General features: G+C 41.7%; 1 protein-coding gene across 2 annotated transcripts in view; it reads left to right on the forward strand.

Moving 5' to 3' along the window:
• Nucleotides 1-14,297, forward strand: part of TMCC3 (transmembrane and coiled-coil domain family 3) — a 148,030-nt gene that overhangs the window by 41,750 nt on the left and 91,983 nt on the right. The gene's annotated exons all lie outside the window — the stretch shown is intronic.

Raw genomic sequence — 14,297 nt, forward strand, 5'->3', positions numbered from 1 at the left:
TGATTAGTGACTGAAGGAGAACATTGATCTCATGATTCTGGTTTGCTAGATATGTGGGAAAATTACTGCATTTTAGAAGTAAAAAATTGTATCTAAGTTTGGGTGGGATTTTTTTGAGTTACATTTGTTGAGGATGTCTACTGGCAATAGATGGACATGTAGACATAGTCTCTATATAAGTAAATCAAAGAATACCGTGGTGCTATCACTGATGGTCCACACTTTAATATTAACTAGCAGTTATGTGTTAAGTGTTGAACTGAAAGAGTGCTCTGCAACATTAATATGCTTTGCACTGAAGTAGGTAGTGTGATACTCCCTAGCTGGAGCGTAAATGCTACACTTACTATGGAATGGTTTGGGTTGGAAGGGACCTTAAAGATCATCTAGTTCCAACCCCCTGCCATGGGCAGGGACACCTTCCACTAGACCAGGTTGCTCAAAGCCCCGTCCAACCTGGCCTTGAACACTGCCAGGGAGGGGGCATCCACAGCTTCTCTGGGCAACCTGTTCCAGTGTCTCACCACCCTCTCAGTAAAGAATTTCTTCCTTATAGCTAATCTAAATCTACCCTCTTTCAGTTTAAGACTGTTACCCCTTGTCCTACCACTTCACTTCCTGATAAAGAGTCCCTCCCCATCTTTCCTATTTAAGTACTGGAAGGCTGCTATAAGGTCTCCCTGAAGCCTTCTCCAGGCTGAACAATCCCAACTCTCTCAGCCTGACCTCACAGGGGAGGTGCTTCAACCCCCTGATCATCTTCTTGACTCTCCCCTGGACCCACTTGCGCAGGTTCATGTCCTTCTTCCTTATACTGGGGGCCCCAGAGCTGGACACAGCATTCCAGATGGGGTCTTACAAGAGCAGCACAGAGGGGAAGAATCACCTCCTTGACCTGCTGGTCATGCTTCTCTTGATGCAGCCCAGGGTACAGTTGACTTTCTGCTCTGTGAGAGCATACTGCTAGCTCATAGTCAGTTTTTCATCCACCAGTACGCCTGAGTACTCATCTGCATGGATGCTCTCAATCCACTCATCTCTCAGCCTGTATTTGTGCACAGGATTGCCCAGCCCACATGCACCAAGGCCTTGCACTTGGCCTTGCTGAACTTCATGAGGTTTGCACGGGCCCGTCTCTCAAGCCTGTCCACGTCCCTCTGGATGGCCCATCCCTTCCCTTCAGCGTGTCAGCTCCACCACACAGCTTGGTGTTGTCAGTGAACTTGCTGAGGGTGCACTCAATCCCACTGTCTGTGTCACCAACAAAGATGTTAAACAGTGCTGGTCCCAATACTGACCCCTGAGAAATGCTACTCGTCAATGCTTTCCACTTGGACATTGAGCCATTGACCGCAACTCCCTCCAATTTAGAGACACGGATGTCATGCAAGACAGTGTCAAATGCTTTGCACAAGTCCAGGTACGTGACTTAACCCATTATATCACTGTAGAATTAAAATCTGATTAAGATACCTGACAGAACAAGTTTAGATGAAACACAGATAAAAGTATTTCCAAAAAGTGAAATTTTATTGAGTGGGAAACAGACTGAAAATGCTAGCGAGCTAAGTGCTACTGGTATGTTTTAGTTGTCTCTCAAATTTTCCTCAGTAGGGATTACAGTTTGGTGCTGGGTTGTGGCCAGAATGCTAAACAGTGCCCTATAGAGCAGATCAGGTCATTTGTAAGTCTGCTGGTTTTACAGCATGCAGAGAAAGGCACAAAAAGTTCTAGGTGTGAGCAGCAAAATCATCTTCCTTTGTTGCATCTGTAATAAATAATAAAGCTGGAATAGTGCAAGGTGATAAAAGGACTAAATGAATGCCTGTGCGTAGACTTAAAAATAATTCAGTGGAAGAGTCCTGATGTTTTCTTGGCTGATGTTTTGCAGATCAGACTGGCCAATGAGTATAATAGTCTTACCAGCCTTAGTATCTATTAATTCAAATCATGTCAGTCATTAATTGTTCTTTTTCTTCTTTTTTTGGAAGAGGTACTCATATATTTGATTGGTTCTTAGTGAGGTGGCTCCATTTGATTTCTTTGCGTAATTGCAGTTTGTGCACATCTGCGAGTAGCAATTTTGAGTTTTGCTTTTCATTTTTTTTTTGTTCCAGTAAATCAGTCACAGAAGAAAATGTGGAGACATCTGAGGGGAAGATCTAAGTAGCCTGCCAGGCTGCCTTAAGATCAGACATCTAGCAGAGTGGTCTAGAAAGAACAATACCATCTGGACATGGAAAGAACCCCTAAGATGTTTTTGCGTCACACAGGGTTATTAGCAAATGTGCAGCAGTAAAGCCTGCCAGAAATCTGTGAGCTGGTCCATGTGCTTTCCAGCAGCAGTGGATGTTAAAACTCCCCCAACTAGCAGCCTGCAGCTGTACTTTCATTAGCTCCCTTTGAATTTCAGCTCTCACTGAAGTTCAGTTCCTAGATGGCAGGACTACTTGAAGACAAAAAATGTCATTTATTATTTTTGTGTCCCTGGTATGAATCTGTCCCAAAAGTTTTTTCAGTGTTAACAGCTGAAACATACTGTTTTATCCAATTTAAACTAGTGCTAGCATTCAGGATCTATTTTTCAGCCACCTACAAAATTCAGCTAGTTTAACTAAAACTGTTCTTAAAGCCTAAAGACAAAAAATTCTGTTCATGACCATTACTCAGACTTGTCCCTAGCAGATGTTATAACCTCTTGTTCCTGAATAAGCCTTTGAGATAGTTTCATTCCACCAATTACCTAGCAGCAGCTCAGCTGACCCATTCGGTTAGCATAGAAAAAGCAGATGGGTGTTGCATTTAGCTAAGTTACTTATTCAGCACAGATAGCCATCACTTACTGTGAGGGTGCCTAGGACTGGGCTTTGGGATTCAACTGGAACAATGTGTCAGGTCTTAGCCAGAATAAGTTGTCTTATCAAGTCCACTGCTGTGATCAGTACTTGTTGCTCATTTTAAATTCTAAATTGGTATTTTAGTCCCTGTACAGCTAGTGGGACTGATTTTTCAGAAGCTGTCTCTCCAGGTCTGGAGGAAACAATTTCATCTTACCCCTCTGATATGAGGAAAGATGATATTGCATCCTGCCATTCAGCTGCACTCTCTCATGATCCTTCAGCAACTGTCTTGGATTTGGGGAAATGTAAGTGATGCTTTCAGTGTTCTGTTAAGCAGAACCATTTCCAGGAGCTAACCTGGCATAAATCAAAGTGTGATGAAAGTGAAGTTGAAAGAAAAACAGCTCAAAAGCCAGCCTGTGCTGCAATCACCCTGTGAACCTTTCCCTCCTCATTTGGGTTCATTATCCCACCTGAGGAAGCTTAAAATCAGACAGTGCAGATGATACCAAATATGACTGTATTCTGTATGCAGAAATCTGTGCTGCCTCCTGGATCTGCTCCATTTTTACCTTTGGAGTAAAGTAGCGCTCTCATGATTTATTACACAGAACATTCTGGCAGCAGAAAGGATCAAGAGTAGGTGGGGCCATTATAACTGTTATCTAATTCCTTTTGAATGTTAGAGAGTATTTAAAAAAAAAAACCAACCAAACCCCAGCCTTTTTTAATGTGTGCTCCAGGGTTTCCATTTTGTGTCAAAAAAGAAGTGGTCTGTCTATAGCTAGTTGACCCTTCCTAAACAGGATAAGATCGAGACACTGAAAATCAGGAGCAAAAACTCCCAGTTAACCTCAAGAGGGGCAGGGGTTTTAAACCCTTTAGTGTGACCACAAAAGAGACTTCTCCCTGCTTGCTGGAGGACAGCCTGGACACCTCCCTTCCCAGCCTGTACGCCTGCTTTTGTGGGAGCAGAGTTGGTGCTGGAGGGGAACAGGCACTCCCTCCTGCATGTCCTCCTGGTGCGTGGCTCTCGCAGCAGACTCCTCTGAACCTACCTCGATCATGGTGCATGATGGGGACAAACTCATACCTAGTAATAAGCCTCTTCGCAGGCTCCAGTGAATAAAGGACTAAAAGCTGAACACGGGAGCATGAAAAGTACTGTCAGCTGTCAGAAACCTCACATTCAAGTGCAGTGTAATTTTTTCCAAGCAGAGAGGCACCCACGTGTTGGATGATGCGATGGGCCACTTTCTGGTCATGTGAATGGGGAATGGCCACAGCACTAAGCCACATCTGTGGGTTGTGTAGTGGGACTGAGGAGAAGGAACAGTGTCACAATCTGAAATATCCTCAGCAAGAATATAGGGCTGTGGCTCTCTCCGGCTCCACGTCCCCTTGTGATGGGTTTGGCAGCTCAAGGAGATCATATATCATGCAAGTGAGCTGTATACAGCACATGGGTGCCCAGCATGGTGGGGGGGCATCTGTGTGTGGTATAACCCAGGCCTGACTGAAGACGGGTGTGAGGTAGGAGCCAGCGCGTGCCTGGTACTCAACACAGTGGGGAACAAGTGCTGTGTCCTCAAGGTACAGCTGATGCAATCTGCCGTGCTGAAACAGTTGCAATTGGGTGTGTAGGGCTATGCATAGTTTGCCTCTTGGATGCAGCTAATGCACAGAACAGGAATGAACTGGTCCTTTATAAAAGATCAAGAATATTTTCAAAAAAAATAGCGTTATAAAAATAAAAAAAGACAAGCTGGTCGTTGCAGTCAATGAAGATTGCTTTACTCTCTTGTTTGATCAAGAAGTGCATTAGTCAAATTATTTGGTTTATTCTTTTGCTCTTATTTAAACTAACCTGAGAACAAGACATGGCCAGTTTCTCCCTGGGAGAGAGTTTAGAGCTTCTACAGCACTCATGTCTGAACTTTAAGCTTGGTTGTGTCTGACTTTGTAGGGAGGAGGAGCAAAGGGTTTATCTTTCCCTCAATGGCCTTAGTAACCTTGCAATGAAAATTCAAACCAGTTTACATCTTTTTATAGAATTTTTAATGAAGTTTATTTAAAAAAAAGGTGTGTAACTAGAAAAAGAGCAAATCTAGGTCTTCCTTGCAGTTTCTGGTTCCTGTGTGTTCCTGCGGGGTCTCCAGCCTTTTCACTAATACTCAGCCATCAAAATTCAGCCAAGAAACATTGCCCACGCATCTTTGCTCAGAAAGAGCAACCTCCAGAAAAACTGTAGGTACCACATGCCCTCCCACACATTCTGTCCATCCTAAACATCCAGGGTGAGTAGGCTGACTGCAGGCAGACCTGCCGTGTGGCTTGGTGCTGGGCAGGACATGCTCCAGCAGTGCAAGAGGCTTTGCATTCATGCAAGAGGAAGAGTCTAGTTTTGAGGAAGACTCTCAGGCTATCTTTAGCAGACAGACAGCTGCTGGGTTGTATTTCTAGAAACAGAAACAACCATCTAGTCTGTGCTGTTCAGGTCCCTGCTGCTCAGCTCACACTTCTGTTTCTCTCCAGGGGATAAGTCCTACAGATGGTACATCAAGGCAGAAACCATCTATCTCTCCAAGTTAACAGTACCTACTTAACTCTTCTCACATGGCTGGGAGAACACTGTCCTTCTGGACTGCTTAGGGAATACTGTTGGCGTCTTGAGTGCAACTCACAAGTCATCTGCTTTTCTAGCCAGGACTATGTGGTCTGCTGTGGTTGCAGTCTGGAGGTAAAGATGTTCTCCAGATGTTCAAACACTTTTTAGTTTGACTATGTCTTCTGCCCTCTCACGCAGGCCTTATTCTTTGCCTCCATGAGCGCAAGCTATATTATGTGTGTGGTAAGCAAGTAGTAGTCAGCCCACAGAGGTGACTGTTAGTGTAGGATGTATTGTATTTGTATCCTGACTGCCAAGAGTTTGGCAGTAATAACTACCAGTAATTAATTAGATGACATGAACTGTATGTGATAATACCAGTATTTACTGGAGTTATTTTACTTTTGAAGTTCATGCAAGATCAGAAAATAGGTCAATCAGCATTTCTGAAATCCTTGTTTGCAGTACTTAATGGTAAACACAGTCATTTGGCTTCATGTGCCTCACAATTTTCCTTCAGTTTCAAAAAACAGAGTAAGACTTGCATTTACAATGTTCCAAATGTATTTGCAATGTTCCTCACTCATCTCATGTTTCACAAGTTTTGAGCATTCGTTGCTCGTTAGCAGTTGACTCGGTCTATGAATCTACTATCAAAGGCTTTTGAACAATTGGCCAGGAGACCAGTGTTACTGGTGCTGACTTGAATGCCCACATGCAAAATGCAGTGGTATAAATGAACAAAAAATTTATCAAAGGTCCTAACCTGTTATATCTAGTACTAATTTTTAAAGCAGATTAAAATCACTGAGAGTTGTCACCTTCCTCCCTTTAAATGTAGTTTGATTTTCTTTCTGATATATAATAGCTAAGATACTCCACACCATATGTGTATTCTCAGTATAAGAGAAGAGTATGTGAAATTTCTTCAGAATAAGAAGATACTTCTGTATTTAATGACTCTAGATTTTGAATAGCAGTTGACAATACAATAACATGGGATTTCAGGTGTGGAGGTGTTCTTGTGAGGGGCAGAAGGCACTAACTGAAAATGGAACAAGTTATTTCACATAATTATTCCCTGACTGTGTGGTCATTCATAGTAAATGCATTTTATGGGTACGGCAAGGCTGGTTTTTATAAGGAAACATGAATAGGAATATTTTGTGAGCAACACATGCATACAGAGGACAGACAGCAGCTGACATTACGGGAGTAAGAACTGGGAAACTGAATGGGGAAAGAACATCAGAAGTAGAAAACAAACAGACAAGCAAAATCAATTTAAAAAAAAATATTGTATTTTTTTCTTTCTATTCAAAGCAGCAAAATGTTGGGAGTTGGGTGGCCCAGTGGGAATTCCTGCTCTGTTGCAGTGTAGTTTGGGACTGACTGCTTGTGTCGGAGTACTCCTTACCTAACTTCAGGTAGCTGAATCTTAGACAGGAATAGCCCAGGTCAGCCATCTAATCACCTATGGTAATCAAAGGGGTTTTAAATATACAAAACCCACCACTCAATGGTGTAAGTAAGACAATTTACACTCTGTTTAAAAGAAGACTGTTTACAGCCTCTAAGTTTTGTAGATAAACATGCACAAGATAGTTCAGATGATGAGGTACAAGGGATGTGTATGACTGGATTTCTTCTGGGACTGTGGGAACTCTTGTTGTCAGTATCTAAGCATCAGGCTACAGTCTGTTGGTGAAAACTTCGAGCACCTGAGGGGTATTGTGAAAGAGGGCCTCTTGATAATGCTTTAAGAGTAGCAAGGCAGTGCCCTCTCTGCTTCATGGTGGGAGCCCTAGGGAACATTTCCTCCTAGTTAGATGCTGCTGTAATTAGTGTGTGTAAATATGGTAGCAAAATAGTAGATGTTACTCCTGACAGTTGGGGAGCATATGAACATTGTGCTTTGTCCATACAGCTTGGTGCCTGGCAGGATCTGTCCATGCAGTATGGTACATACAATGCTGTGTTTGGAAGCAATGCACATCTATTAGATGAACCACAGGTAGAAAGGCCCAAAGACAGCTCCTAGAACAAACTCATTTTTGTTGGTTCATCTATCCTCTGACAAACTTAAGTATTTAATGATTGATGTATTTATTGAGCATTTTATGGTGGTATTTTGCACTTATTCCAACAGTTTTATTTATTTGAATGCAGCTTTCTTATGCAGCCATACAGGACAGTGATCCTGCCAGAAGACTGCAGAAAGCTCAGGTTCCACAAAATGATGTATCATTGTACCCTTGTTTTGAAGATAGACACTCGGGGATTAAATGCATGGATGTAGGTATCATAAGCGAGTTGCTGTTCAGGCAACATGCATTCATTCTGTGTATTGGGTGGCAGTAATGGGGCAAGTCAGTTGTTCCAGAAGACAGCTGTATGGGGTAGGTTAGTGGTTTTCTCCATGTGTGTGCATGTGGGCCTGTGGGCTGGCACACAGTGAGACTTGGGCTTACCTTCCATGTTAAACTCAGTGTCTGAATGTTTCATCCATGGATGTATATGTATATATGGTTCCCTGCCTGTATATGGACCTCAGGATTTCTCAGGATAAGAGTAGAGGCAGTGCACAGCATCTGTAGCACAGAGTCCTTATCCAGTGGTGGTGATGACATCCTAGGGCTCTTCCACATCTGCCTTGCATGAAGGAATACTGCAAGGTCTCGGTTCTTTATGTCATTCGTCATTTTCTTAGAAGGAGGAGATTTAAGAAATAGGATCTCAAATCCACAAAAAGGGATAATTAACCATAATAACTGACAATGCAGTGTGTGTGTGTTAAAAACATAGGTAAAGGGAAGATTTTGAACTTTTTAAAAGTAGTGCATTGTAATAGCATTATCACGGCAAATATCAGTGAGCAGTTGCTTTTGGCTTCCTCTGACCTAATGTGGTTCCTCTTGAGAAAGCTGAGACTGCAGCATTTACATCCAGTTCAGTTCAGGGTTTTTCAGCCACTCCATCTGAAAGGTGCAGCTCCCCTCTGGCTTTGGATCCTTGTACATAAATCTATGCATCCATTGACACCACTCCTGGGGATAGAGGTGTGATGGGTTATTCTCTAGACTTCTACTGATCAAGGTTTTGATTCATGTAATGGTTTAGGTCACAAGTAGCAGCATACTGGGAGTTTCATCTTCTCCCTCATATGCATCTCAGAGAATCTGTGTTGAAGAGTGAATTATGTTTTAAGGGAGTAAGAGGTTGAGACACAAGGTGTAAGATGCCTTACCAAGAGGGAGAGGACTTTATTCCTGCATCTCCAGTCTAGATGTAGGCCAGCCTTAGTGCAAATCGTAACCAGGCCTGGGATACAAACTCATGATGCTGGTGTTTGCTCACGAGGCTCAGAAGTCATCATCTCCTCACTGTGGGGAATCCTGGGTGGCTTCTGTGTACCATATGGTGCAGGAGATCAGAGCTTCATGTTGTAGTCTTTGCTGGACTAAAACGTCTGTGCTTCTGTAAACTGGGAAACAGCAAAAAGTGGAGCAATTGTTTGTCAGAAAACCTAATAGACTGCGTCAGCACTGTATTTAATGCAGACCCTTATTTTGACCCTTGTGTTAATTAGGTGCTATTTTGAGTTCAACAGGGGATGCAATGTTTTGCAGACCAGACCCTTGTTTTGCTGTTACTTCTTTAAACAGATAACTTGACACCAAATCCCGCAACACAATTATTATATTTCCATTATTAATAGCTTTCACTGCTGAAGTATTTTTAGCCTTATAAGAAAATACACAAGAAACAGAAAGGAATCCACTAGCAGATAAACATAAAGGCTTTAAGCAGGGCTTTCACTGCAGTAGTTTTTCTCAATTGATGTGGGATGCTTGGGGTGTGTGTAGGGAAGAGCCTCTGTGTGACTGTGTCCTAGCTGGTGGTGTCTGTCTTTCTGAGATAGAGAAGTGGATGAGATGATCTGTCAATACTGTCGAAGTTTGCTTTTTTTTTTTTTTTTTTTTTCTGTTAGGACAGGAAAAAGGTAGATAAGGGAGATGACTGAAATGATGAAGTTTCTACCTCTGACACCCACTTGCATGTGTAGCTCTCCTCTAGAAAATTAAAAACGTAACACAAAGTGTCAGCCACTCAGGCCTTGCAAATTTACACCAGTCATGAGCTGTAAAAAACAGTGCTTTCCTCTTGTTTTCTGGTTACAGGCTTCAGGCAGTGGTGCATGTAGTCAAGATGACTTGGCCAACTAATGCCAGCACTTACTAAACAGAAGGCAGAAAAAGAGAAGTTTGTAAGAGGAGAAATACAGAAGAAAGAACAGCATCCATTTTTGGAGGGGTAGGATTTAGCTGATGTTGCTAATAATAGAGATTTTTGTCTATTTTGACATAGTTTATGTCACTGGCAAAACTTTTATCTCTGCAGTTTTCATTAGTGGGAAGAGTGGAAACAAAAATTATGGTCACTTCTGATCTTTCCAGACCATTCATCCTTGTGGTCCTTCGACCCTTTGGTGTCTTCTAGATAAACAATTTCCAGAAAGTAGTGGTAACTGTATGCACTCAACATTTACCAGTCTGAAGACTTCCACAGCATCTGTCATACTTAATGCTAAATCTCCTATTTCTAGAGTATTCTTGGTTTTGGGGGGGTTGGGATTTACACACACACACCCATGGTAGCCAAGGTACCCAAAACCATGAAGAAATTTGATTGATTCTTTTACTTCAAAATACCAAATTACCAAGAAAGTGATTTATTTCCTGTTTTTTTCTTAGTTTTATGACTATTGTTTTTATAGATGTGTCTTTGTGTAGTGGCCTGAGTTGATTTTCATTACCTTGGATGACAGACCTCTGCCCCACACCCTTACCTTCTTGCACAGCTGAGCTGAAAGTTTTGCACATTTACTTGACATGGGTAAAAAAACCCATCCATGCTCTGATCCATGCTCTGAGAAAGAATTCATATTTTCTTCAAAACTGGGATGTTGCAGTGTGAATGCATTATGGGACGCTAGTTAAAGTGTTTTGGTTACTTTCTTTTTTATATAGTTTCTAGATCAGATTCCATTCCATGTTCCTTTTGCCTTTATGAACTGATAGATTTTAGATATCTTGAAACAAAGTTACTGAATGTTTTAGTTTTGCTATGGGGAAAAAATAAGGACACTTATTCTGCAGCTAACACATTAATTAGTATTGCTAAGCCTGTATATAAATATGCCCAAAAACCTTCAGGGCAAAAAGAGCAAAAGCTTTCCAGCACCTGGCTTGTAGGAATATGGTGGGATTTATGGCAAAATATATAAATGGTTGCAACAGATCTATAAAATCTACTGGCAAAATCAAAATTAGTTTTTCATTGTTTAAACAAATTTAAAAGTCCATGGCCCTTCCCTCAAATTTATGGCCTTGGTTGAAGCCCAGTTGACTTCTGCCTTTCTAAAGACTTCAGCAGGCTTTGGATCATATTGATATTTTAAAAGGTAAGTGTTTATCTGCAGGGGACACATGTTAAGAGATGGGAAAAGCCTGTTGGAACATACTCTTCATCAGTGTGAATCCACTGTGAATTTTCCAACAGTATTTATGTGATTCTTTTCACATCCAATTGTAAATCGCTTCAGCAGTGAAGTCACCATCAGCTCCCTAAGGAAAGCATCCCACATTTTGGTAGAGCTTTCCTCCCTGATAGGCTCAGCATCCATGCTCCCTCTCTCAGCTGAAACCCTCACTCTTGGCATTGACAGATTGTACAACATCTCACTTGGAAAACCTGAGCACTTTTGAGGACATGTTGCCTGTCCATGGAGTTTGTTTCTAAGTATTTTCCTCTTTCCTTTCTCAGGCTAGCACTAGTCAGGGGCTGCCCTCACCTTTTAAAAAGGCAGTTGCCTTGAAGGTAGAAGTGGTGACAAGGCCTGCTTTGCTCTTCCAGTGCTATCTGCCCGAAGCAAAAGCTTGTGCACCAGCTGTGATGGTCTCCTGTATTCCCGTCTTCGGGGCAGGGTGAGCTCCTTGCAGCACTGATAGTGAAAGGAGGGGTAGCACTCCCAAACCAAGTGACCTGCATTCCTCCCAATAGGAAGAATAACTGCTGTTATTACCATTGCTAATTTTAATATAAATTTTTGCTTTTATGTTTTAAAGAGCATCAGTAGGATCAGGGATAAGGCCATGGCTCTGCAAACAAACCCACTTGGATTAAGTATTCTGTTTAATGCTTGTATTGTGCTAGGCACAGTGGGGTCTTGCCCTAGACTGAAAGTGTGACTGTGTTATAACTAATAACATCTGACAGTAATTGTTTCATTACTTTAAGAGTCAGACCCTTTATTGGGGGATTTGCTAATTGACAAACAAGTTGTTCAGCTCTCTGTTTTCATTAAGGACACTGTACCCGGCTTTTTTGAGCCTTTGTACTGAGATGGAGACTTGAAGTCATTAATCATCATAATAAATAAAAAAAGAAATAAGAAACTAGACAAATAAGTTTGACTTTGGTGCTTAATGGCTTGTTTTAGGATTCTCTCCAATGCTCTAGGCAAGTGAGATAGATAATGAGGGATTTCCCATGCTGGTCATAGGCTGTGTCTCTAGGTCACAGGAGAGGCAGGAGGCAAAGGAAGGGTGGCACTACAGTCATCACAGCTTGGCTTTGACTTGCCAGCCCTTGCAGCCATGCAGCTGCCCTCCCAACAGGCTGCTAGGGCATACCTGGGGTGTACTGGTCCTCTCTGCCTTGGCCACCTGAGACTGCCTTGCTCTGGGCACACTCCAGAGCACTGAGAGGCAAGTTAGTTTCCGAGTTAAACAGAGATGTGATACCAGTCTGAAAATGGAAATTCCCTTCCTGGTTCTGCCGCACATTTCGGGTGATGCCTGCAACAAATTGCTTCTCTCCCAGTTTCCAAAGAACCATGGAAATACTAATTCCCGCTAATTTCCCACCACTTTACGCTGTTTCCTCCAACAAATGTTCTTTTAGGGAATTCGGAACATTTCTGCACTTTACTGATAAAAAATGTTTGCCTCTGCAAAATGACACTTAATCCACACTGATGTCTCTTCATGGAGGTGAAAGACCTGTCAACCCTGCAGTGATGTGCTTCTCAGGAGTTTTCATCGTGAATAAAAGGGGCAGCAGTTCTGACTGGATTGCCAGGCTTGCATGTGGATCTTACTATTTAATTTCTTATTGCACAGATAATTTTGAACAGCTTGGAAATTGTTTTCCTGCTTTATGAATAAATCCTCCTTTGACAGAGGAGTGCCACTTTTCACCATGATGGTTTTCAATTCAGTTTTTATCTTCCATACTGGTCACAGATTAATATCTCCTTTCATTTGTTAACTGAAGTGAGTGAATGCTGATTTGATGGGTTAGTCTCTGCTATTACTGTAATCTGATTCCCCTTCAATAAACTAGATACCATGGGATTTATTTTTTTTAACTACAAGATATGAAGTGGAATGGAATGAGAGAAAGTTGTGCCATATGGTGTTTGCATTCCATAAATCACATTTCTTACTCCTCCAGCTGTGAGTCTCCTCACGTGCCTGGGAGATGATTTTTGCAGGCAGTTCTAGATGCGATGTGCAGGCAGGCCCAAGCCCTGTCCCCAGCTGAGGGAAGATCACATTCTCTTCCAAGACTGGTTCTGGCATACAAGAAAAAAATCATGGTATTCATTTTCTTCCTGTCATTTCAGCAACATCACCATTACATTTGTAACTCTAATTTCAGCCTAGGAGAAAGGTGGTGGAAGATCGTATGTGTTAGGATATGAGCACAAAACCAGAAGCAACTGAATTGCCTTCTCGAGTCATCTCTACGCGTCAGCTGAGCCTGAGGAGCTGGTTGTGTGCCTGGAGCAGCTTGCTGGGAGCTGTGGCAGCCAGAAGGCAATTAATTACTGCCCTAATTTATGCTGAGACCCACATGAACTCAAGGATGGGGGAGCCCAAAGACAAGTGACCCTTCTTGTGCATATTCCACCTTCTGTTGGTGCTAGGCAGAGTTCATGTCTAGTGATTGGAGTCCTTGTGTTCAAGTGCCATCAGTGAGACTTCTCAAACCACACTAACAAAAATATTAAAAATTAAAGGTAAATAATTATGCTGAAATATTATAAAACAAAGATGATTGTTAGGATTAAGGAGATCCAAAATTTCTTGGACCAAAACCTGGTTTACCATATGCTGCAAAACTCTCCCTTGAACTCCAGTTGAGCCAGACTTTCACAGATCAAGCTTATTTTATTTTGGGGAGTCTGCGGACTTGGAGTAGTTTGGGCAGTATTTAGTCACCTGTGATGTGAACATGTAAAGCAGTGTAGTGAAGTAAAGCCAAACAAATTAGTTTGCAAAATGCTGCAATGAAATTTTTATTAATTTTGTTACTGATCTTGGAAGGCAGAGAATAACTCATTACCACATAGTCCTCAATATCAAATGTTCCTCTTGCTCTGCAAGTTTTTACATTTCAATATATTTTTCAAATATATTTTGATTTAAAATGAACCAAAGTGAATCATATAAGTAACTTGACTTACGAGAATTACCACACTAAATTAATGCAAATAAAGACACACAGGTACAAGAATGTTTGCAGGACACTACTCAAAAGGAAAATGGCTCTGGCCCCATTTACAAGGTGCAAATATCCTACTTTGTAACTAAAAATGTCTTTAATTGAAGTGTGACTTTCACTGGCAACTTCTGGTTTCGCTTTCAATATATGCCTTTGTGCTCAATGATGGGACAAAAATTTTCCATGAGCAGAATTCAAATGTGCTGTTTTAAATTCATGTAATGGAAAAAGGCCTATTAAATATAATACAGAAAGGACCACTAGACATATTTCAAATT

The sequence above is a fragment of the Athene noctua genome, chromosome 3, assembly GCF_965140245.1.
Source record: "Athene noctua chromosome 3, bAthNoc1.hap1.1, whole genome shotgun sequence".
NCBI classification, from domain to species: domain Eukaryota; kingdom Metazoa; phylum Chordata; class Aves; order Strigiformes; family Strigidae; genus Athene; species Athene noctua.